Consider the following 25,425-nt stretch of genomic DNA (forward strand, 5'->3'; position numbering starts at 1 on the left):
CTCCTCTTTTTGCTGAGGAAGATTGACCCTGAGCTAACACCCATGCCCATCTTCCTCTACTGTATATGTGGGACACCTACCACCGCATGGCTTTTGCCAAGTGGTGCCATGTCCGCACCCTGGATCCGAACCGGCAAATCACAGGCTGCTGAGAAGCGGAACATGCAAACTTGACTGCTGTGCAATCCGGCCGGACCCCTAGAATTTTATTAATTTTGCATTTTAAATTTAAAGCTATGATTCATTTTGAGTTACTTTTTAATGATATAAGACCTGTATCCAGAAGAAACCTTTTGCATGTGGATGTCTGATTGTTCCAATACTATCTGTTGAAAAGCCTATCTTTGCTCTGTTTTATTGCCTCTGTTACTTTGTCAAAGATCAAATGACTATATTTATATAGGTCTATTTCAGGGGTCTCGATTCTGTTCCATTAATCTATTTATATATTTTTTCACCACTATCACAGTTTTGATAACTAGCTTTACAATAAGTCTTTAAGTAAGGCAGTGTCAGTCCTCCAACTTTGTTCTTCAATGTTGTGTTGACGACTCTCTGTCTTTTGCTTCTCTGTATAATCTGTGGAAATATTTATCAATATCTACAGGTAACTTGCTGGGATTTTTATTGTGACTTCATTAAGTATATAGATCAAATTGGGAGGAGATACATGTTGACAATATTCAGTCTTTCTGTTCCTGAACATACAGTATGATATTTGAGGTGATGCCAAAAATATATGTGGAAAAGCAAAAGCATCGCATTATTGCCCACTCAGCAGGGTCATTGTTGAGACTCTAAATTAACACACCACGGATACTTCCCCTCATAGAGATATTTAATAGTTTTCATCGTTTACTCATCTTTATTTGGATTTTTTTTACACATATCTAGAATTAATCTTTCTGACTGAGTAAATTATAACAATGATCCAGTAGAAATAATGAAAGGATTAGTGTCCTGGACAAGGAGAAGGGAGAAGAAAGGATGAGTTTAAAAGGTATTCTAGATAAACGTATAATAAGCCTTGTGGAATAATTCCAGGAGAGATAAAACACACCATAGAAAAGACAGGATGTCCAGGATGTGTGTGGGAAAGCATTTAAACGTTTTAAAGGATATATTACTCTTTGCAAGGCAATTTCCTAATTTTTGAAATTTTCATCACAGGCTTAAAAACACAAAAGCAAGAATGGTTTGTTATCTCAATTCGATTGGATCTGAGGTTAATGGGGAGATATTCCTCCAAACTGCCAACCGAAGGGCATTCCTTGTTTGTAAATTGTTTATAATTATACATAATGAGTATTTGTTATTTATAAGGAAGTTTTAAGGAGTTTTGTGTCACCCCAAAGGTCCTAGTCTTCATCAAACACTGAGTACCTCAATGTTCTATTAATGCTGGTAATTTCAGTTACAATCACGAATGCCAACTGTGTGATCTGAAAAAACACTTTATCTCAAACTATCTCTAGGCTGACTCCCCCAGTTCTTCAACAAAGCCCAACATGGTTCACATGTGTGTGTAAGGGCGGCATGCATGTAGGCACGTGTCTGTGTCACACATGAAATTATATGAGTATCTCCTCATCATTACCACATTCTCTCGCGCCCTCTGGTAAGTCAGATCTCATAAATAGTGCAATGTATAGTGATATAAAGTGCAAACACCGCAGTGCACAATTGAATTAATTCCTTTCAATGTTCATACTAGTTTCTTACACGAATTAAAAAAAGTACCTTTCCCACCTATTGAAGTAAAGTTGAAGAAAAACTTTGTATGCCCCCAATTTGAACAGAGGTACAGAAAGTGTAGGTAGTTACTGAAACTCTCTGGGACTCGCCAAGTGTTTGTTTCAGGATCAGTAGGCAGATACTTTGTGTTTTACCCAAATCCACCCATCCCCACTCTTGTCTCATTCAGCAGCTGTATTAACTCAAGAAACACTCTCAGAATTATTTTCTTCCCAATTTCATTCATGTGTGATCTCACACATATATATTTGGTAGACAGAAATCAGATGTTTGTCCAATCCATTATGTTTCTATGGATTGTAGTTGGATCATAGACCTACTGACTCTTCTGGCTGCATTAGCAACACAGGAGAAAATCACATAATAGGAAGCACTGTAGCCACTCACATGTATAATATTTCCCCAGCAGGGCTCTCAGTATGCCCTGCAATCACCTTTATGCTCCTGTTATTTCTAAAGTAGCCCTCTAACAGAAATTTCAGCTTCTCTCCTTTGTGCACATACTTTTCCTCCTAATAGGTCCTGTGTTATTCTCAATAATTGACTTTATCTCCTGTTTCACAGGGAAAAGAAAGTAGAGAAACAACTAGAGAGAGGTACAGATATTTTTCTGGTTTCTGTCCTTTCAAACTATATGCATTTCTATGCCTACACCTTATATTACACTCTGCCTGCATAAAAGGGGCCATGCTTTTATCCATGAGTATTCTTAGATAAGTCCCTTCCTGACTTCTCACAGGCCATGTTACCTATTATTTTGCGACTTCATGAATTCTCTTGGTGAAAATGGATACTGGCCCCTCTACACAGAGGGCAAGGTGAGATCAAAGAAAGGCAGACCACTCTAGGTTGGTAGGTGGCAGTTTTAAGAAGCAGGGAACATATTTGTCAGGATTATCTTGGGTGGCTACAAGATGAGTACATCTTTGCACCCACCTACCAGAATCTTAAAAGTTTATAGAGAGACCTTGACAAGGTTCAGTCATGTAATGAGTCCAGATTGTCTCAGCAAACACACTACTCTCTCAAGGCTGCATCCTTGAAACAGCTACTAATGTGGGATGATGGGCAGGATGTACATTCCAGGGACAAGGGAAAGAGCTAAGGAGCTTCCGTTTGCCTGGATTCAGCTCATGGGTCAACGGGTGGTCATATTCTCTTGATGACCTATTCCAACACTGCCACATCATTTTTTTATGTCTATTATCCTGCTTTCTACTGCCCCAATAACATTTTAACACATTTAATCCTCTTAAACTTAATTTGGAAACAGAACAGAACAAAATCAGGCAATGATCCCTTGCATGACATTTCTTTGAATCCTCTCTATAGCTTGGCAATCCTACTCATGGGCAGCTTGTAAAATTTGCATACACACATTCTTCTCTGTTCCATTTCCTCATCTAAGCTCTAGGTAATGTGGAATCCTCCTTCCTCAATCCACTGTAAATTCTGTGACCAAATCACAAATGATGTCTCTATCATAAATTCAATGAGTATATAAAAATTGACTATTTAGTATCTTTGTAATTCAATTTCCTAAATTTTGACCTTTTAGTTTTATATTCACCCTATATTAAAAGCATTTCCTTTAATCATATACTTTCTGATTAATGAGGATATGTCAAATGAACCTCAAATAAATTGCTTTTTTTATCCCCCTCACCTTTTATGATGTCATTACGAATTCATCGATAATTAATGTATTTTAATCTATTAATGTAAATATTTATTTTGATGCTCAAATTATCCAGTCTTTTACTAGTAATATTTGGATAATTTCCACCGACAGCTGTATAATAAGATGAAATTGGCAGTTTTTCTGCCCGTTTTGTCTTCTTCTTTTTTCTTTTTTTTGGTGAGAAAGATTGACCCTGAGTTAACATCTGTGACCAGTTCTGCTTTTTGCTTGAGGAAGATTGTTGCTGAGCTGACATCTGTGGCGATCTTCCTGTACTTTGTGTGTGGGATGTCACCACAGTATGGCTTGATGAGTGGTTTGTATGTCCATGCCTTGGATCCGGACCTGCAAACCCTGGGCCACCAAAGTAGAGCATAGGAACTTAAGTGCTACACCACCAGGTCAGCTCCTGTTTTATTTTTTATGGGAGATCAAAGAAAATTTTGAGATCATTACCTGGACACCTGGTGTTTCCTTTTTTTTTTCCCGCTGCTACATGATTGTATTTGGTTCCAGACTTTTCAGTTGTAAAACTAGGAAATATGTATTTTTAAAGATAACCACTATAAAATCTCTCTGATATTTCCAAGTTGAATTTGATTTCTGGATAATTTCTCTGATCATATGTGTTTATTACTTTCTCCCTTTTTACAGAAATCTGGCTTCCCATAGTTAATAATGTAAGTACTTGTTTGAGTATACTAAGATAGAATAACTTCATAATCTCATTGTCAATATTGTAAAACTATGAAATACTTTTAAAGATTTCCTTGCAGTTATTTATCCCTTAGACAAAATGAAATGTGTAACAATATAGATGCAATTTGCTTATGGCTGTATTGGCACACCTGATCATAGGTTAGAATCTATGGCAGATTTGACACATTCTAACATAAATACCAGAACAGTTAGGATTTAAAAAGTGATATGTAACTATCATCCTGTGGGTCATAGAGCATAAACGAGATCCACAAAATATGGAGAATATAGGAGTCATATCTACTTTGTTATTATTAAAAGGCTACTTCCTGATGAATGAAAGAATCTGAAAGTCAGTTACATTTTCCTTAGCTTTCTGACAATCTATCACCACACAAGATCTACAAGTAAGAATCTGAGCAAAGAGCATCAAGAACAGACATAGTAGAGCCAAAGAGACCTCCTGAGATGCTCAGGGGGAGCACTCAACTGCTTAATTTTCATACCCCCCCAAAAGAAATTTATATTTATTCTCTTAATCCTGATCCTCAATATGGTGTCACTCTGCACAAAACCTACTTAGAAAAGCAGGTTACTTTTTGTAGCCAATTAGATTCCGAATTGAATTTGCCTATTTATAAACTCTTAATAGCTTGTGTACCCTATCAAAAGTCTTTTACATTGGGGGCTGGCTAGATGGCTAGATGGCACAGCAGTTAAGTTCACACATTCCACTTTGGTGGCCCAGGGTTTGCTGGGTTCAGATCCCAGGTGTGGACCTAAGGACTGCTTGTCAAGCCATGCTGTGGCAGGTCCCCCACATATAAGTAGAGGAAGATTGGCAGCAGATGATAGCTCAGGGCTAATCTTCCTCAAAAAAATAATAATTTACCTTGTTCACATTGAATTAATTTGTTAATCTCTACGACTTTTGATGACATTTTTGCTACAATAAATGGCTTATTTCACTAGATGCTGACTCAAGCTGTCAACATCTGACTCAACTGAGATGCTACCTGATCTAGCATCTTCGCTACTGCTTATACAGCACTACAGATCAACCCCTACTATTGCAATCATCATTTTGCTTTGTGATTATTCACAGTGAATACAAGAACCTTCATTATTTTAAGCTCCTGGAGACTACCAACGATGTCTTCCTCATCTGTCTCAGGGTGGAATACAGGTTTGACCCAGATTAAAGGGGCGTTGGTCATATTGAATCAAAGGAAAGAAAAGTGAGGGAATTAAGCATCTGAAAACGGTGGCTGGCAGTCTCAGGAACTTGTTGAGTTCATTCAAGGGCAACAGATGCTGAGTGTTGGATATTTTTAGTAGATTTCATAGAATGGAAACAAATTCTATCTGAATATTCAGTTATTTTTCTTTTAAAATTAGACTAGCGAGGGGCCAGCCCATAGCTGAGTGGTTAAGTTCTGCCACTCCGGTTCAGGGGCCCAGGGTTTCCCTGTTTGGATCCTGGGTGCGGAGATGGCAAGGCTCATCAGGCCATGCTGTGGCGGCATCCCACATGCCACAACTAGAAGGACCCACAACTAGAATATACAACTATGTACCTGAGGGATTTACACTATTAACACAAGGTTTCTGTCTGTTTTGGGTTGTTCTGATTTCTTTTCATTTTACTTTTTTGTGCTTCAGTGGATGCTATGGTCCCTATCCAGACCTCAGTCACCAGTACACAACCATTTCTTCTGCCAGCTGCTGGAAATGCTGGCAGCTGACAGCTCTCAGCTGATGCTGGTTCTCCAGGAATCTCCCATGACTGAAGAGAACCCCTATGTAAGGGGGCAAGGTTGTGCTCCAACTTCAGAGCAGCTAGTATGCAACAGCTGGTCATTGGAGGGTAATATGTCCCTCCATCAAGCCTCAGATTGGGGCCACTATGAAGGGCCACCCCAGCTCCTAAAACAATAGTTGACAATCATTCCATTAAATTAGGTACCATGAGTTTCTACTGCAAGAAATATTATGATAGTTGATATCATAAATTCTGTAAAATAAACACTAGTACAAATGGCAGCATGTGCTGAATACTTTCCAGCAAACTATTGTTGATAAACTCATTCTGCATGTTTTACTCTGCCCTCTTGCACTCCCGAGTCAGGCTAAGTCAAGCTGGAGGCTGACCCTCCCTGAAGTCACCATTACCAGTAAAAGGCCAAGCAGGGGAAGACTGAGCCCGAGGAGGCCTGTTGCTTTCTGCCACGACTTCCTAGAGTATGTGATGCTGTCGGAAGATCATCGAGGTATTTGAGACAAGCCCTGGGCAGTAATAATGATGAAAATTCCCTTTGATACTCACTTTGCATAATGGTGATGATGATGAAGATAGTGTTGATGCCACATGCCTAGGAACCTATTTTTTAATACAAAAATTAGAATCTGTATACATGCATACACAAGAGGTCTACACATCTTTAGAATAATTGATCTAATAGTTATTTTTTGTGTATGTCTAGTTATTGGAGATGTTTCATGTAATCAAAGACAAACACTACTATTCTTTAAAAGTTATTTATTTAAGATATTTAATTTGTCAATTCACTAGTCAATTCACATACGTTATTTGACCATAGGAAAATTTATTTTAAAATCCGGGAATTGCCAGAACATTAAATTGGAAAGACTAATGCTTTAAGATACTATACGTGTTCCAGAGCTTTGAAAACTTTGGTAACATTATTTTGGTATGAATGTAAGTATGTCTACAAAGAATAAGGAATATAAGTATTTCTACAAAGAATAAGGAAGAAAGAGGAAAAATATTATCATGTGGTTTAATGCCCTGCATAATTTGAACACCTGTCCCCACCCATGTACCACTTTCCATCTGTTCCCTTCTCCTGAACTAGGTCATCACAGCCCCATGCCCTTTGCACTTGCTGTTCCTTAGGCCTGTATGTCCTTCCATGCTACCATCCTTCCTGATCCAATTCACCAGGCTTTACCCTCAGGGCTTACATTAAATATTTCCTCCAGGAAGCCTGCTTTGACTTCAGAATAGGCTTGTTTTTCCTGCTACAAAATGTAAAATACTGCACTTTTTCTTTTTACACTTCTTACTATTTTACTTACAGGTTTGCTGTTTTTAATCTGAGTTCAGAGAACATGATGTTGTTCATAACTTAATCCATAGCTCCTACTCAGAGTAAAATCTGGCAAGGAGAAGAAGCTTAATAAACATTTGTTGCGTAAATTAATTTTTTCTAGTTTCTTCAGGTAAATGCAAAAGACATATTCTGCATGCAATAAGTGTAAAACTGTCCTGTGTTCCTCTGCTTGATATTGGCAGGTTACACTGTTCCCTTAGTAGGTGCCAGGGTTTCAGAGGACAGCTCTCCAGAAGTCCTTCCTAGTGATAAATTCTGAGAATAATTAGGCCATGGTTCCTGTTACATTCTGATCTTCAAAGAATCACAGGGTGCTTCCTTCTGGGATCATTTGATACTCACAGCTGCAGATACTACAGGTGGTGTCCGTTTTACTCATTTTACTGGCCGCTGTGCTGGGAAACTCCCTCTTCATCACCTTGACCAGCCTGGACCAGCAGCTCTACACTCCCTTGTATTTTCTCTTCAGGAAGAAATGTCTGTATTGTATCTCTCCCTCATCTCTGCTACTGCCTCCCAATCCATCCACAATGACCTGACTCAAGGCAGCTCCATCCTCTTCCCAGGTTGTTGACTCACAGGTGTTTTCTAGGAGTTTGTCTGCATGAGTTTTTCTGCCGCCTCACTGCCATGCCCCGCGACTGCGTTGCTGTCATCTGCCAGCCCTGCAGTGAGGTTTTCTTGAACACCGGGTCCTGCTTGGGCAAGACGGCTGCCTGTTGGCTCACTGGAAGTTTGACTGCCATCAGTGCTCTCAGCTGGCATTTTCCCCTTAACTTTCTGTGAGTACATCTGCTGGTTCTTTTGTGACATTCCCCAGTTCAGCTCCATCTCTTGCCCAGGTCAACTCTCCAGAGAAACTGTGCCGTGACACATCAGTGTGATGTTGACAGTCAGCAGCGACTTTATCTGCATCTTTGTCTCCTATTGTACATCTTCTCCACTGTTCTGAGGATCCCATTGGAAACAGGTGAGTCCAACGCTTTTTCTACCTGCCTGCCCCACCTAGCTGTCACAGGACATCTTTTCCTCATTGGTTTTATCATGTATTCAAAGCCAAAGGCATGGTCCCCTGGCATCCCAGGTCCAGTATAGTCCCTCTTCTACACAACTAGGCCCACCCACACACTAGATCCATCATCTACAGTCTGAGAAACAGAGACATTAAAATATCCCTGTGGAGGCTGACTTGGCATACATTTTTCTCAAGGAATGATTACCCCTCTTCTTTCAAGCTTTTAAGATTACTCTAGCCAGAGATCAGAGTGAGAGAGCAGAGCAGCTCTATAGAACACACATTTTATTGCCAGTGAGACAGATTGCCCTTCACTACTTTTGGTCAGTTGTCCAATCACTCATTAATTTTTTTTTTTGAGGAAGGTTAGCCATGACCTAACATCTGTGCCCATCTTCCTCTACTTTATATGAGGGACGCTGCCACACTATAGCTTGATAAGCCATGCATGGGTCCACACCCAGGATCTGAACTGGGGACCCCGGGCCATAGAAGCAGAGTATGTGTACTTAACCACTGTGCCACCTGGCTGGCCCAGATCACTCATTTCAAAAAGTATTTCTTATGTGCCTTTTTAAAGTAAATATATTATGTTTGAGGAGAGAGAGAAGAAATATACTATTTTAGTTGAAAATTTTAATTCCAGGAATAAGAAGTAGCAGGTTAAAAACATTTATTTATTTGACCAAGAATGTTGATATAGGTAGATTATAGGTACAATATTCATCTTCATTATGTTATCACCTCTTCCTTTTTTTTTTGGAGTTAAAGTACCCCGAAAATTGTGATATTTTGGGTGTGACAGATGGTAGTATTTATACATCAGTACTTAATAAAACAGAAAGGTAATAATAGTGAGCCAGTGCACACACAAAACATATTTCTTTCCCTTCTTTCCTCCTTTCCTTTCTGCCTGCCTTCCTTCTTTCCTTCCTTCTTACCTCTTTTACTCTTTCCTTCCTTCTTTCTTTCTTTTTTTCCCTTAATTTTTTGTGTCCCTGAAATCCAAAGGACAAAAGCCATTAAGTTACACAGGAAAAAGTCAGAATTTTGTCAAAGAAGACACAAATTTAACACTGACTGTGTTAATTCACACTTTTTTATTCTTTTTTTTTTTTTAATTATTTGGCCGAGGTCATAACGGTTTATAATATTGCACAATTTCAGTTGTAAATTATTATTTATCAGTTTCTGTATAGACTGCATCATGCTCACCATGAATAGTCTATTTCTATCCCTCACCATACATGTGTGCCCCTTTATCACTTTCACCTGCCTCCCCACCTCCTTCCCCTCTGGTAACCACTAATCTGTTCTCTTTATCCTTGTGTTTGTTTATCTTCCACATCTGAGTAAATCATGTGGCGTTTGTCTGTTTCTGTCTGGCTAATTTTCCTTAACATCATACGCTCAAGGTCCATCCATGTAGTTGCAAATGGGACAACTTTGTCTTTTTTATGGCTCAGTAGTATTCCACTGTCTATACATACCATATCTTCTTTATCGATTCATCAGTTGATGGGTACTTGTGTTGCTTCCACATCAAGGCTGTTGTGAGGAATGCTTCAATGAACATAAGGGTGCATAAATCTCTTTGGATTGTTGATTTTGAGTTTTTGGATAAACACCCAGTAGTGGAGTACTTGGATTGTATGGTATTTCTATTTCTAAGTTTTTGAGAAATTTCCATGCTGTTTTCCAGTGGCTGCACCAGTTTGCATTCCCACCAGCACAGTAGGAGGCTTCACTTTTCTCTACATCATCTATAGCAATTTTTCTTTTTCCTTTTTGGTTATGCCATTGTGGCAGATGTAAGGTGACATCTCATTGTAGTTTTGATTTTCATTTTGCTAATAATTAGTGATGTTGAGTGTCTTTTATATGCCTGTTGGCCATATGTATATGTTCTATGGAAAAATATCTGTTCATATCCTTTGCCTATTTTTGATCAGGTTGTTTGTGTTTTTTTGTGATTGAGTTGTATACGTTCTTTAAATATTTTGGATATATGATTTGCAAATATTTTCTCCAAGTTATGGGGTTGTCTTTTTGTTTTGTTCATTCTTTCCTTTGCCTTGCAGCAGCTTTTTAATCTGATCTACTTTCATTTGTTTACTTTTTCTTTCGTTTCCCTTGCCCAAGTAGGCATGGCATTTGAAAAGATGCTGCTAAGACTGATGTCAAAGAGTGTATTGCCTATATTCTGTTCCAGGGGTTTTATGGTTTCACGTCTTACATTCAAGTCTTTAATCCATTTTTAGTTAATTTTTGTGTATTGTGTAAGATAATGGTGTACTTTCATTCTTTTGCATGTGGCCGTCCGGTTTTGCCAACACCATTTATTGAAGAGACTTTCCTTTCTACGTTGTATGTTCTTGGCTACTTTGTCAAAGATTAGCTTTCTGTAGAGGTATGGTTTTATTTCTGGTCTTTCAATGCTGTTCCACTGATCTGTATGTCTGTATTTCTGCAAGTACCGTGTTGTTTTGATTACTATAATTATGTAGTATATTTTAAAGTCAAGGATTGTGATGCCTCTATTGTGCCCCCACTCTCCCTGCCTCAGGTTTTCTATGGCTTTTGGAGGTCTTTTGTTGTTCCATAAAAATTTTGAGATTATTTATTGTATTTCCATGAAACATGTCATTGGGATTCAGATTGGGATTGCATTTAATGTGTAGATTGCTTTAGGTAATAAGTTAAAAATTTAACTATGTTTATTCATTCAATCCTTGAGTAGAGAATATCTTTCCACTTATTTATGTCATCTTCAATTTATTTCAATAAAGTCTTACAATTTTCAGTGTACATGTCTTTCACCTCCTTGGTTAAATTTATTTTTAGATATTTTGTTCTCTTTGTTGTGATTGTAAATCGGATCATATTCTTGACTCCTCTTTCTGCTAGTTATTTATTAGTGTATAGAAATCCAATTGACTTTTGCAAGTTGATTTTGTACCCTGAAATTTTGCTGCAGTTGTTGATTATTTCTGACAGTGTTGGGGGTGGAGTCTTTATGGTTTTTTATATATGAAATCATGTCATCTGCAAAGAGTAAGAGTTTCACTTCTTCCTTTACAATTTGGATTCCTTTTATTTCTTTTTCTTGCCTAATTGCTCTGGCCAAAACCTCCAGTACTATGTTGAATAGCAGTGGTGAGAGTGGACATCCTTGTCTTGTTCCTATTCTCAGAGGAATGACTTTCAGGTTTTCACCACTAAGTATGATGTTGGCTGCAGTTGTGTCATAAGTGGCCTTTAATATGTTGAAGTACTTTCCTTCTATACCCATTTTATTGATAGTGTGTCTCATAAGTGGATGTTGAATCTGGTCAAATGATTTCTCTGCATCTTTGATCATGTGATTTTTATTCCCCATTTTGTTAATGTGGTGTATCACATTGATTGATTTGCAGATGTTGGGAGATGTTGGGCCATCCTTGTGTCCCTGGCTTAAGTCCCACTTGATCATGGTGTATGATCCTTTTAATGTATTGCTGCATTTGGCTTGCAAATATTTTGTTGAGGATTTTTGCATCTGTGGTCAGCAGTGATATTGTCTTGTAATTTTCCTCCTTCTTCCTATCCTTGTCTTGTTTTGTTATCAAGGTAATGGTGTTTTCATAGAGTGATATAGGAAGCATTCTGTCTTTAATTTTTTGGAATTGCTTGAGAAGGATAGATATTAAATCTTCTTTGGGTGTTTGATAGAATTCTCCAGAGATGTCATCTGGTCTTGGGCTTTGGTTTATTGGGAGATTTTTGATTGCTGTTTGCATCTATTTTTTGTGATTGATCTACTCATATTCCCAATTCTTCTTGATTCAGTTTTGAGAGGTTGTATGAGTCTAGGAATTTATCCATTTCTTCCATGTTACCTAATATGTGGGAATACAGTTTTTCAGAGTATTCTCTTATAATACTTTGTATTTCTGTGGTATCCATTGTAATTTCTCCTCTTTCATTTCTAGTTATTTATTTGAGGATTTTCTCTCTTTTTTCTCTTTCCTTAGTTAGTCTGGCTAAGGGATTGTGGATTTTACTTATTTTCTCAAAGAACCAGCACTTAGTCTCAATGACACTTTCTACTGTTTGTTTTTTTTTAAACTTTCCACTTCATTTATTTCTACTCTAATTTTTATTATTTCTCTCTTTTCGCTGACTTTGGGCTTTGTTTGTACTTCTTTTGCTAGTTGTGTTAGGTGTAGTTTGCGATTACTTCTCTGAAATTTTTCTTGTTTTGTGAGGTGGACCTGTATTGCTATAAATTTCCCTCTTAGAACTACAATTGCTGTATCCTCTAAGAGTTGGTATGTTGTATTTTCATTTTCATTTGTCTCCAGGTATTTCTGATTCCCCCTTTGATCTATTCATTGATCCAATGTTTTTTCTGTATCATTTTGTTTAGTGACCACATATTTGCGACTTTCCCAGTAGTTTTCTTGCAGGTGAATTCTAGTTTCATGTCTCCTGCAAACCCATAGGGCTTTTGAACGAGATTGTATAAAATCTATTTCCTCCATCTGACAATGGCAACACTGTGTTTGTAGAACATTATTTTGACAGATCTGTCACTTTAGGCATAGTAATATTCTGAACAGGAAGGTGAAATTTTATGGACACTCATTATTACACTTGCTGAAGGTCCTACCTGGAACCTGCTGTACTGTCTGTCCATGATGTACTAATTGTGCTCACCTATGATCCTGGGTTTGCATAGGACATACTGCATCTTGACTTTCAATGTAGATTTCACTCAGGTGGTCAATGACGTTCTACAGCTGAGTGAGATTTACCATTCTGATAAGATTCAACATCCACAGGCAGCGGTGAAATTAAAATCTATGATGTGTTCCTCTTCTAAACAAACAAAGTGTCAGTTACTACAGCTCATCTGGATCGAGTAATTTCAATATCTCACTTTTGAACAGAGGCAGGTTTCGCCATCAACTATTCCATGAGAGAGGTAGTATTTTCAGTTTTACAGTTGTGGAGAGTGATAATTACACTTACTCTTAGACAAGCCAAGGACACAAGAGTGGTGAAAAAGGAGCCAAGGACCAAGATTTGACTGGAAACCTAACATATAATGTACAAACAATGAAATAATTAGGAAAATGAGCCCAGGCAAAATCACACTGCAAAGCGCTTGGTACAATAAATGCCATCTCTTGTGACTGTTGTTACTATCATGGATTTTATTACATATACACAAACATATAAAATAAAATCAAATTATATTACATTTTTATAAACAAATTGAAATGTGTAACACACAGTGATTCTGTCAAATTAGGTTCAAAAAGGAAAAGAAAATTAGCTGAATTCCACCATGGGCTTCATCAGTTTAATTCCTGCCTTTGACATATCTTGTTACTCAATAACACACTCTTTAATCTTCCCTTCTCATCAAAGTGAAAACAGGTAATGCTGAAATCATCAATTCACTCCCTAATGTATGTTTAAATCACCAAACCTCTCCAAGGACATTTATCAAAATTTTTGTTTTCTTTGTAAGGTAATTTCTCATTTCAATGAATCACAGCTTTATTAAAGGATGTTGGGAAGTATAATGAAGTTCTAGGAATCTAAATCTCCTGAAAGTTAAACATCTTTGGACTCCAAAGTGTCAGCCTTAGGCATCTCTGGCATATTAATAAGACAGCATTTTTAGCAAAAGATGGCAATAGGCCACACCCAATGATCATCCAGACACTGACATGAGTGAGTTTGGTGCTGCCAGGCAAGAAGAACCTTCATCGACCCAGAGAGAGGCCTTATCATGATGCTGCTAGAGATGATATCGATCCAGGCTGTTAGGGGTCATCATTGCTATCGTATGTGAGTCATGCTAGACTCTTTTTCATTTTTTTTTATTGAGTTATTGATATGTTACAATCTTGTGAAATTTCAGTTGCACATTAATGTTTGTCAGTCATGTTGTAGGTGCACCACTTCACCCTTTGTGCCCACCCCCCACCCCACCTTTCCCCTGGTATCCACTAAACTGTTCTTGGTCCATAGTTTTAAATTACTCATATGAGTGGAGTCATACACAGATTATCTTTCTCTCGCTGGCTTATTTCACTTAACATAATTCTCTCAAGGTCCCTCCATGTTAATGCAAATGGAATGATTTTGTTCTGTTTTGCAGCTGAGTAGTATTCCATTGTATATATGTACCACATCTTCTTTATCCATTCGTCTGTTGATGGGCACTTAGGTTGCTTCCATGTCTTGGCTATTGTAAACAGTGCTGCAATAAACATTGGGGTGCACAGGACTTTTGGGATTGCTGACTTCAGGCTCTTTGGATAAATACCCAGTAGTGGGATGGCTGGATCATATGGTAGTTCTATTTTTAGTTTTTTGAGGAATCTCCATACTGTTTTCCATAGTGGCTGCACCAGTTTGCATTCCCACCAGCAGTGTATGGGGGTTCCTTTTTCTCGACAACCTCTCCAACATTTGTTGCTATTAGTTTTAGATATTTTTGTCATTCTAACGGGTGTAAGGTGATATCTTAGTGTAGTTTTGATTTGCATTTCCCTGATGATCAGCGATGATGAGCATCTTTTCATGTGCCTATTGGCCATCAGTATATCTTCTTTGGAGAAATGTCTGTTCATGTCTCCAGCCCATTTTTTGATTGGGTTGTTTGATGTTTTGTGGTTGAGTTGCGAGAGTTCTTTATATATTAAGGATATTAAGCCTTTGTCAGATATATGACTTGCAAATATTTTTTCCCAGTTAGTGGGGTTTTTTTTTGTTTCAATCCTGTTTTCATTTGCCTTGAAGAAGCTCTTTAATCTGATGAAGTCCCATTTGTTTATTCTTTCTATTGTTTCCCTTCTCTGAGAGGGCATGGTGTCCGAAAAGATCCTTTTAATACTGATGTCAAAGAGTGTACTGCCTACATTTTCTTCCAAAAGCCTTATGATTTCAGGTCTCAGCTTTAGGTCTTTAATCCATTTTGAGTTTATTTTGGTGAATGGTGAAAAAGAATGGTCAATTTTCATTCTTTTACGTGTGGCTTTCCAGTTTTGCCAGCACCATTTGTTGAAAAGACTTTCTTTTCTCCATTGAATGCCCTCAGCTCCTTTGTCAAAGATAAGCTGTCCATAGATGTGTGGTTTTATTTCTAGGCTTTCAATTCTGTTCCATTGATCTGTGCCCCTGTTTTTGTACCAGTACCATGCTGTTTCGATTACTGTAGCTTTGTAGTATGTTTTGAAGTCAGGGATTGTGATGCCTCCTGTTTTGTTCTTTTTCCTCAGGATTGCTTTAGAAATTCGGGGTCTTTTGTTGCCCCATATGAATTTTAGGATTCTTTGTTCTAATTCTGTAAAGAATGTCATTGAGCTTCTGATTGGGATGGCGTTGAATCTGTAGATTGCTTTAGGTAGAATGGACATGTTAACTATGTTTATTCTTCCAATCCATGTACATGGAATGTCTTTCCATCTCCTTATGTAGTCATCCAATTCTCTCAGAAAGGCCTTGTAATTTTCATTATATAGGTCCGTCACTTCCTTAGTTAAATGTACCCCAAGGTATTTTATTCTTTTTGTTGCGATTGTGAATGGTATTGTATTCTTGAGTTCTTTTTCTGTTGGTTCATTACTGGAGTATAGAAATGCTACTGATTTATGCAAATTGATTTTATAACCTGCAACTTTGCTGTAGTTGTTGATTACTTCTAACAGTTTTCCAATGGAATTTTTGGGGTTTTCTATATATAAGATCATGTCGTCTGCAAACGGCGAGAGTTTCACTTCTTCCCTCCCTATTTGGATTCCTTTTATTCCTTTTTCTTGCCTGATTGCTCTGGCCAGGACCTCCAGTACTATGTTAAATAAGAGGGGTGATAGAGGACATCCTTGTCTCGTTCCTGTTTTCAGGGGGATGGGGTTCAGTTTTTGCCCATTGAGTATGATGTTGGCTATGGGTTTGTTGTATATGGCCTTTATTATGTTGAGGTAGTTTCCTTCTATGCCCATTTTGTTCAGAGTTTTTATCATAAATGGCTGTTGGATCTTGTCAAATGCCTTCTCTTCATCTATTGAGATGATCATGTGTTTTTTATTACTCAGTTTGTTGATGTGGTGTATCACGTTGATTGATTTGTGGATGTTGAACCATCCCTGTGTCCCTGGAATGAATCCCACCTGATCCTGATGTATGATTCTTTTGATGAATTGCTGAATTCTGGTTGCCAAAATTTTGTTTAGAATTTTTGCATCTACGTTCATCAGCGACATTGGCCTGTAGTTCTCTTTTTTCGTGGTGTCCTTGTCAGGTTTTGGGATCAGCGTGATGTTGGCCTCATAGAATGTGTTAGGAAGTGTTCCATCTTCCCTAATTTTTTGGAATAGCTTGAAAAGGATAGGTATTAAATCCTCTCTGAAAGTTTGGTAGAATTCCCCAGGAAAGCCATCTGGTCCTGGGGTTTTATTCTTTGGGATTTTTTGATTGCTGTTTCAATCTCTTTCCTTGTGATTGGTCTGTTCAAATTGTCTGCCTCTTCTTGAGTGAGCTTTGGAAGATTGTAGGAGTCCAAGAATTTATCCATTTCCTCTAGGTTATCCATTCTGTTGGCATGTAGTTTTTTGTAGTATTCTCTTATAATCTGTTGCATTTCTGCAGAGTCTGTTTTTATTTCTCCTCGCTCATTTCTGATTTTGTTTATTTGAGCTTTCTCCCCTTTTTTCTTTGTAAGTCTGGCTAGTGGTTTGTCAGTTTTATTTATCTTCTCAAAAAACCAGCTCTTTGTCTCATTGATCCTTTCTACTGCCTTTTTCGTTTCAATAGTATTTATTTCTGCTCTGATTTTTATTATTTCTCTCCTTCTGCTGACTTTGGGCTTCATTTGTTCTTTTTTCTCTAGTTCAGTTAGGTGTGCTTTAAGGTTGCTTATTTGGGATTTTTCTTGTTTGTTAAGATGTGCCTGTATTGTGATGAATTTTCCTCTTAATACAGCTTTTGCTGTATCCCATGTGAGTTGGTATGGCGTGCTATCATTTTCATTTGTTTCCAGGTATTTTTTTATTTCTTCTTTAATTTCTTCAATGATCCATTGCTTGTTCAGTAGTGTGTTGTTTAGTCTCCATATCTTTGTGCCTGTCTCAGCTTTTTACTTGTAATTAATTTCTAGCATTATAGCACTATGATCTGAGAAGATGCTTGCTATTATTTCAATTTTTTTTTAATTTGTAGAGGCTTGCCTTGTTTCCCAACATATGGTCTATCCTAGAGAATGTTCCATGTGCACTTGAGAAGAATGTGTATTCAGCTCCTTCAGGGTGGAGTGATCTATATATGTCTATCAAGTCCAATTGATTTAGTTTTTCATTCAGCTCCACTATTTCCTGGTTGATTTTCTGTCTGGATGATCTGTCCATTGATGTGAGTGGGGTGTTGAGGTCCCCTACTATTATTGTGTTGTTTTTAACATCTTCCTTTAGGTCTGTTAATAGTTGTTTTATGAATCTTGGTGCTCCTGTGTTGGGTGCATAGATATTTATAAGCGTTATTTCTTCTTGATGAAGTGTCCCTTTGATCATTATATATTGTCCCTCTGTGTCTCTCTTTACCTGTCTTATTTTGAAGTCCACTTGGTCTGATATGAGAATTGCAACACCTGCCTTTTTTTCCTTGCTATTTGCTTGAAGTATTGTCCTCCACCCCTTCACCCTGAGTCTGTGTTTGTCCTTGGGGCTGAGGTGTGTTTCCTGGAGGCAACAAATTGTTGGATCTTGTTCTTTAATCCATTTTGCCACTCTGTGTCTTTTTATTGGAGAGTTCAATCCGTTCACATTGAGAGTGATTATTGAGGCATGTGGACTTCATGCTGTCAATCTGTCGCTCATTATCTTGTTTTCCTGTGTTTCTTTTCCTGTGTGCTTTAGACTACCCATTTAATACTGCAATTTCTTATGCTGGGTTTCTTAGATTTTTCCTTATCTATGATTTGTGACTCTGTTCTGTACTTTATTTTAGTGTCTACCTTGAAGTTTGTATTTAGAATCTCGTGTATAATATAGTCTATTCTCTGGTGGTCTCTTACTTACTCGACCAATACTGATTTATACCCTTAGCTCTTCCCCTCCTAAATAATTATTTTCATTTTTTATTCCAACTCGTCTTATTAATTTGTAGTTAGAGTGCTAAGATCGTCCTTGTTTTGGTAGTTTCCTTATTTTTACCCTAATGCTATAGTTGAATATTTGCTATCCTGTTCTGGTTCTATCCATCGGTCTCCCTAGTCTGTGGATTGTGTCCCCTTTCTCCCTTTTTTCTTTTTTCATGTATGAGAGCCTTCTTGAGGTTTTCTTGTAATGGAGGGCTTTTAGTTACAAATTCCCTTAACTTTTGTTTGTCTGGAAAAGATTTAATTTCTCCCTCATATCTGAAAGAAATTCTTGCTGGATAGAGTATTCTTGGCTGAAGGTTTTTATCCTTTAAAGCTTTGAACTCCATTTTCTCCTAGCTTGTAGGATTTCTGTAGAGAAATCCACTGACAGTCTGATAGGGGCTCCTTTATAGATTATTCTCTTTTTTTTTCTTACTTCCCTGAGTATTCTTTCCTTATCATTCCTATTTGCCAACTTTACTACTATGTGCCTTCCCATGGGTCTTTTTACATTGACAAATCTAGAAGATCTAAAACCCTCCTCTACACACATTTCTCCGTTGATCCCTAGATTTGGGAAGTTCTCTTCAATAATTTTGTTAAGCACACTTTCTGCTCCATTTTCCTTTTCCATATTCTCGGGAATTCCTATGATGCTTATGTTCTTACTCCTCATTGAATCCATTATCTCTCAGAGATTTTCCTCATTTTTTTAAATTCTTAGTTCTCTTTCTTCCCCTGTCTGGCGCCATTCAGCCTGTCTGTCCTCGATTATGCTGATTTGCTCCTCTATGTTGTCTACACGGGCATTCAGGGAAGCCGTATTCTGTCTTATATGGTCCACTGTGTTTTTCATCTCAAGTAATTCTGTTTGATTCTTCTTTATGATTTCAATCTCTTTTGTGAGGTAACTCCAGAACTCGGCTTGTTTCTCTATCTTTCTCTCTACCTCATTGAGTTTTTTGATTATAGCTGCTCTGAATTCATTATCACTTAGTTTACCTAATTCCAAGTCCTCAGGACGTAATTGTGTGTTTTTATTGTTTTCCTTCTGGTCTGGGGCTTTTATAAATTGCTGGATGGTAGAGGAGCGGTTTTTTCTCATGGTGGTAGAATTCGGTTGCAGTTACAGCCTGTCAGCACTAGATGGGGGTCGAGAGCAGCGTGTTAGCTCTCCGCCTTGGGGCAAGATGGCTGTGCCCACTGGCTTTGCTGGGGGGGAGGGGCTGTTAATCACACATGCCAGTCTGGGTTCAGATCAGTTCTGTTCTCTGGTCTCCCAAGGCCCTTGATTTATAGGGTCCCCGTGGATGGAAGCTTTCCCCCCATCAGCGGGTCTCCACTGAATCAGCGGCAGGAGTCCTGGATGATCCCCCGGTCGCATGGCCCCTCCCCCGCTCCTTCCCAACCCGCACAGCAGCGATCGCAGACTCTAGGGGAGAGAGCAATGTTCTCTCCTACCGTTCCAGCGCCTCCGAGGGTGTAAGCAAGGTTATGATCTCCGCCTTCTTGGTATTGTAGGTCTCTAACAAGCTGCCATTATGTTTATTCTCTGAAATTCAGTTCTTCCAATCTTTTGTTGTATTTTGGAGGGGAGAGAATCCCGGGTCAGCTCACCCCGCCATTTTGCTCCACCCACCCATGCTAGACTCAATATTTACAAATTTGCTTATGAATTTTAAACCCCAGAAGATCCACAGTAACACTATCTTTCTATATAGTTTTACAAATAAAAGCCACTCATTACCTATCCTACAATCTGAAGAACTAAAACATATGCTAGTTGACAGAGTCATCAGGTTAAAACTCTTGTACTAATTTGTCAATTGAGTCAAATAATCAATTTGGCTGTTACTTTTTTATTTTTTACAGAGCAGATTGAGTAATCATCCCAGTATCCTTGGGAAAAAGATTTATAGTTTTAATGTTAACTGAGGGAAACAGGGATCAGAAAAATATAGAAGGAAAATTACAGGCAGTTTTGTAAATATTCCATGATTAATGTGTGCAAAAAAGGAAAGGATACATTTGCGTCCTTTAGAAGTATTGAAAAAGAGATGATTTTGTGATTTAAAATCAAGCTATCACTATTTTAGTACCAATCTAAGTGAAAGACTGTTGAAACAAGAAAACACAAAATGTTTATCATTCTGAATGCATAGTGAAGAAAACAAACAAAAATATTTCTTTTTTAGAGTATTACATTTTCATATTTCTGTGTGTCTGAATTAAGCTTTTGTTCTTCCATTTAACGTCATTGTAGATATTATATTTGCAAAATGAGTTAATTCTTCAAATTCAGTTTCTCCCATACTGTGTCTATGGTCAATTTTGTTAGAAATGGTCCCTTAGATCCTCCTAGTATGGGTCTACACACATTCTAATCAGGGGCAAATAGTCTTACCTGTGTAATGTGAAAAGATGGATAGGAATTTTAACTAAACAAAGAATTAAACATTATCATGTCTTAAGAAAATAGAATTATTTAGTATTCATGTAATTAATTGGCACATTTAGCTGAAATTTCCATTAGATAATATAAACACCATTAGCATGCTGACTAGTCAATTAGATTGATGATAACTGATGATTTTAATACAGTGTATTACACCTAAAAAATGCATAGATATATCACTTATCTCTATTGAAAAGTTAAGAGCTAGTGATTTAATACTTGATGAGATACTTCACCAGAAGTGGAAATTTTCAAAATAAGAAAATGTATTTCATACAATGGAAATTCATGTAAATTCTTATAATTACTCTCAAAGAACATGTACACTTCTCCTCCATGAGGTAAGCAAAAACTTAGCTCAAATTGCTGTATTTTTGTGCCATATATATTTACCTTACTAAAATTAAAAAAATAACATCTGCTTTCAAAAATCCCATTAAATTGATGCTGAAGTCTACAACTGGAGTCTAAGTATCACAAATGACCATAGATGGAATGAATTAATAAGTCAAATGTGGTATATGTATGCAAATGGATATTATTCAGTCTTAAAGTGGAAAGAAATTCTGACATGTTATGGCATGGAGGAACATTTAGAACATTATGTTAAGTGAAATAAGCCAGTCAAAAAAAACAAAGACAAACAAACAAATGCTGTACTATTTCACTATCTGAGGTCCCTAGAGTAGTCAAATTTATAGAAACAGAAAGTAGAACAAGGGTTTTCAGGTGCTGGGGAGAAAGGAGAATGGAGAGTTGTTATTTAATGGGTACAGAGTTTCAGTTTAAGAAGATGAGAAAAGTCCTGGGGATTAATATTTGTGATGGTTGCACAAATATGTGAATATTCTTAATGCTGTTGTACTGACAGTACACTTAAAAATAGGAAAAATGATAGCAAAAGTTAATTTGAGCAACTTGCCCAACACCCAACATTTACTGAGTTACCTATTGACTTCTAAACAGATTTAAAGTTTTATCAATCTTCAACAATACAGGAGATGGGAAATAATGGGAAATAATAAGCTTTCAACTCATAGAAATGAGTTGGAAGAGTTTTGAGGTCCTTCAGAAAAATGAAACTAAAGGGGCTATAATTATGCATATCATATAGTTATTAGGGGTACAGGCTGCATGTTAGAAATATGTGAGCATGTAGATCACAAGGTCTGGGCAAATGCAGAAAACATCTGATGAGGAAAACCTGTGTTTCCATGATACCAAACTTTGAAACAACCAACTAAAACCCTCAAGTGGAATTCTGCCAGTACACTGGTTATGTTCAAGCAAGAGCAGTGGAGTTAGGGATCGAGAGAGCCTTTTGCATTGCATTCCTCCAGGTTTATTGGGATTCATGTATGAGACGGATATGTAAAGTGGGGGCAAAGGAAATGACTGTGGAAGGGGTGAACTCCTTCTGTCAAGTCACCACACTGAATCACACCATATCCTTGAGATTGAATTGGCATCTCCATCTCTACATCCATGACTGTATTTATTCAACAAACTAGAAACTTTAAACTCCAGGAGAGCAGAGATGAAAATACTTCTAAATATTTAGATTCCCCCGGGACTGAAGAAGAAATTATTTTGTCTCTGTGCTTGGGTGAAGAACTAAGGAATTTTATTTTCTCTTTTGTACACAGAAAGATTGTGTTTCTGTGACTTTGAGGGAAAACAGGGTGATTACAGAAAGTACTTATTTACAGTTAATGAAAGTCCCCTTTAGTATTATAGTATTGCATTGGGGGAAATATTCTAAGAAGGTCATTACTGTTTTCACTGTATACTCAGTAAAGTTAAACTAAATGCACTAACAATTCCAAATTAATTTATGTTTCCATCTGTAGACTCAGTTCTTCCTGTTTCTAGAACTGAAAATATAAATTGTTTTGTTTGGAAATCTGAAAATGTCTTCCTGTATTAATCAACATCAAGAAAAATTATCTGATTTTTGCAGACTTCAGTAAATTTTGACACGTTTCATAGGTGTAACCCTCATTATTAAGAACATGGATTTTATATAATTAAACACATGGATTTAATTCATCCTCTAAGAATGTTGACTGTGCATTATGGAAAGCAAGTACAAATATAAATGACAAACTATGTGGGTGACTTCCTTCTGTTCACTTATGTCGCTGTCAGGTAGCACAAGGAAACACAATGTTCTTGTAATTTATCAAGAACTTTTGTTCGTTATGCTAATTAATCAATAACAAAGCTGGGAGATACTCATTTTGAAAAGCTCTAAAATGAGAGAAAAGTTGAACTTAATTGTATGCCCAAGTTAAAACATTCGAAAAAGTCAGATGTAGGTTTTGAAATAGATTTCATCATTTTCACACATGTGCTTATCAAGAAATACATAGTTGAAATAGAGCATTGTAAATGATGAAAATTCTCTCATCTATCTATTTGCAGTGTTATGCTTATTTGATATCATGGAAAATGGAACACCACCTTAGGTTTCCTTCTCCCGGGACTCTCTAACCACACAGAAGTCTACCTATTCCTCCTTGTGACGGTTCTGACCATGCCTTTACCTCCCTGCTGGGCAGTGCCATCCGGATTCTCCTGATTCCCCAGCACCCCCCAGGACCCCCGCCACCTCCACACAGCCAGGTACTGCCTGCTGAGCCAACTCTCCCTCATGGACACGATGCTGGTTTCCACCATTGTGCCCCAAATGGCTGCTGACTACTCGACCAGCAAGAAACCCATCTCCCCTGCTGGCTGTGGGCTGCAGATCTTCCTCTTTCTCACTCTGGGAGGGGTGAGTGTTTCCTCTTAGCAGCCATGTCCTACGACTACTGTGTGGCTGTTCGCCATCCACTGAGATACCCTGCTGTCATGAGCCAGCAGTTATGCCTGAGAATGACTTTGGCAGCTTGGTTCCTGGGGGAAGCTGATGGGCTCATGCAGGCTGATGCAACCCTGACCTTCCCATTTTACAGTGCACATGAAATCAATCATTTCTTCTGTGAGGCCCCATGCTGATGTGCATAGCCTGTGCTGACACATCTGTCTTTGAGTACGGCCATGAACATCTGCTGTGTGTTAATGCTCCTGGTGCCCTTACCACTCATCCTGACCTCTTAGAGTCTCATCCTCGCAGCTCTTCTCTACATGTATTCTAGAGGAGCCTGCAAGGAGGCTTTTGCCACCTGCTCATCACGTTTGACTCTGGTGGGACTCTCTTTTGGAGCTGCCTATGCCACCTACATGAGACCAAAATCCTACAGGTCAGCTAACCATGATAAGGTTGTGCTGGCTTCCTATACCATCTTCACCCCTGTGGTGAGGCCCCTCATCTGCAGTCTGAGGAACAGTGAGGTCAAGGGAGCCCTGAGAAGGTGCATGGGCCAGTGTGCTGCTTAACTCATGACGAAGATTTACATTCCTTTGCCCCAAAGTTCAAGGGTGTAAAAGTGATTGGATGTGATTTCCCAGACAGGTTATATATGCATTATATCCATATGTCTTTTCTATTTTACTTTGAGGTAGAGCCAGACCTCCATACTTTGTGATCATTTTATAAGTTGTCATAAACAAATCAAATTGTGGGTTATTGAAACTCTAAGAATAAGAAAATTTTATTAAAATATTTCTATAGGACAGTGCTCAATAAATATTTGTTCTAAGAATGAACTAAATAGTCAAGCAATTTGAAGGTTAATTGTTGATTTTTTACAAAATTGAAGTTTAGTTTACAAGCATTAGAATACTCACCTATCTGAAGGGTATGTTCAACCAGTTTTGATAATACATCTCCTTGTAACTTACACCTGCCAGCAAGAGATGAATGATTGCACCAGAGCAGAAAGATCTTCATGTCATTGTCCAGTGAAACACCTCAACTGACATACAACCACTGGCCTGATTTCAGTTTTCATTCTTTAGTTAGGCCTATTTTACTCTTTCACATCAATGAAAATGTACAACAGGTTTTTTTTAATACCTTGTGTCTTTCTCTCAAACTAAAATATTTTTAAATATTCTGCAACAATTTTGCATTTATCAGCAGTTTTCTCTTTTTGATTGCTAAGTAGCATTCTCTTGTCTGACTATATCACCATTTATTTTATTTTATTTTATTTTTGAAGAAGATTAGCTCAGAGCTAACATCTGCTGCCAATCCCCCTCTTTTTGCTGAGAAAGACTGGCCCTGAGCTAACATCCATGCCCATCTTCCTCTACTTTATGTGTGGAACGCCTGCTGCAGCATGGCATGCCAAGCAGTGCATAGGTCTCACCCAGGATCTGAACTGGCGAAACCCGGGCTGCCGAAGTGGAACATGCAAACTTAACTGTTGAACCACTGGGAGACCCCCCACCATTTATTTATGCACCTTTTGTTGACAGACATCTGGGCTATATTCAGTCTGAATTGTTATGACTAAAGCTTCTCCTTACCTCCTTTTTGAGATCATCTGCTTTCACTTCTCTTGGCAGATGCGTGATTGACTTTTCAGTAAATTGTTTTACAAAGTGGATGGTCAACTTTGCACTCCCTCCAGCAAAGCACAGGAGTGCCAGTTGCTCCATGTTGGC

The 25,425-nt window shown here is 38.0% G+C and overlaps 1 pseudogene; it reads left to right on the forward strand.

Annotated features, from left to right (window-relative positions):
* The first annotated feature begins 23,314 nt into the window (after positions 1–23,314).
* On the forward strand, positions 23,315–24,252 carry LOC124240757 (olfactory receptor 2T8-like; annotated as a pseudogene).
* Positions 24,253–25,425: the final 1,173 nt, after the last annotated feature.

Source organism: Equus quagga, chromosome 6 (genome assembly GCF_021613505.1).
Source record: "Equus quagga isolate Etosha38 chromosome 6, UCLA_HA_Equagga_1.0, whole genome shotgun sequence".
Classification (NCBI taxonomy): domain Eukaryota; kingdom Metazoa; phylum Chordata; class Mammalia; order Perissodactyla; family Equidae; genus Equus; species Equus quagga.